This window comes from Vigna radiata, chromosome 6 (genome assembly GCF_000741045.1).
Source record: "Vigna radiata var. radiata cultivar VC1973A chromosome 6, Vradiata_ver6, whole genome shotgun sequence".
Lineage (NCBI taxonomy): Eukaryota > Viridiplantae > Streptophyta > Magnoliopsida > Fabales > Fabaceae > Vigna > Vigna radiata.
Window position 1 is genome coordinate 25996105 of NC_028356.1, and position 1183 is coordinate 25997287.

Consider the following 1183-nt stretch of genomic DNA (forward strand, 5'->3'; position numbering starts at 1 on the left):
AGTGGAACTGTTAATCACTCTTTGTAGTGATTAACGACTGGACGTAGATTCTGTTGAATCGAACCAGTATAAAAATCCTTGTGTGATTTTCTTTTTCCCTACACTCATTTTATTTTAACGCACGTTATCTGCTTGGTAAATTTTCTGAAAGAAAATTGTTTTTTTTTATAAAAAGGCTAAATTCGTTTCAACTGTGACTTATTACGCTCTACGCTCTTTGAGTGTTTTAATCCGCTGTGCTAAACTCTTTTAAAAATTAACCCCTCCGATACCAACAATCCTGAATATGGAAATCATATTGGTGTTGGCTCCGTTATGATACTGAATCTTGTAAGACATCATTATGAAAATAACATAAACTAAGTTATAAAAGCTTGTAATTGATGTTTCTGAAATTCATTTTGTATGTTCATATAGGTACCATCATTGACTGTCTCTAGAACAAACCATTACTTGAATATAGTGCATCGCAACGTGGTGAAGGTGTTTCCGGCTGAAATTGGTCCACCTACGATTGAACTAGTCAAACAAACACCAAAACCTGTTATTTGACTACCAATGTGGGCAGAAAACAACAAGCATGTCAATGAAATCCTCAAAAAATTCATTCCACCACCATCTGACCAACCATCATCATCCAAAGAACCAAACAACTAGTCTAATTAAGATATATTTTGTTCAATATTTTGTTATGCAGATGAACTTTTAATTTCTATGGATAACTGTAAGATGCTATTATGACAACTTGAACAACTTATTCACGATTAGTTGTATGTTTCAGCTGCCTTCATGTTTATCATTAAGATGTTATTCTGTAATATTATTCACTAAGGTAAACTAAATCCAATGTTGGACATTACTTTCTGCCATAAATGATGTAAAAAAATCACAAAAATCATACTTGGTCCCCTGTGTTATAAAAACTGGCTCCTTGTGAAGAACTTTCTGCACAATTTCTCAAATACTCTCGTGTAAACGTTGACACTGCCCTGTAAACTTTTACACGGGCCTTTTTTAACTTAAGTTGCTCACGTGAGTAACATGGACAAATTCCCTCAACCTTGGGTGCCCAACCATGACCTCCAAGACTCCAAACACACTTTACCAACAATTCCCAATATCAAGCACAGGCCTCATGTGAAAAAATAAAAAAAATCATACTTGGTCCCCTACGTTATAAAAA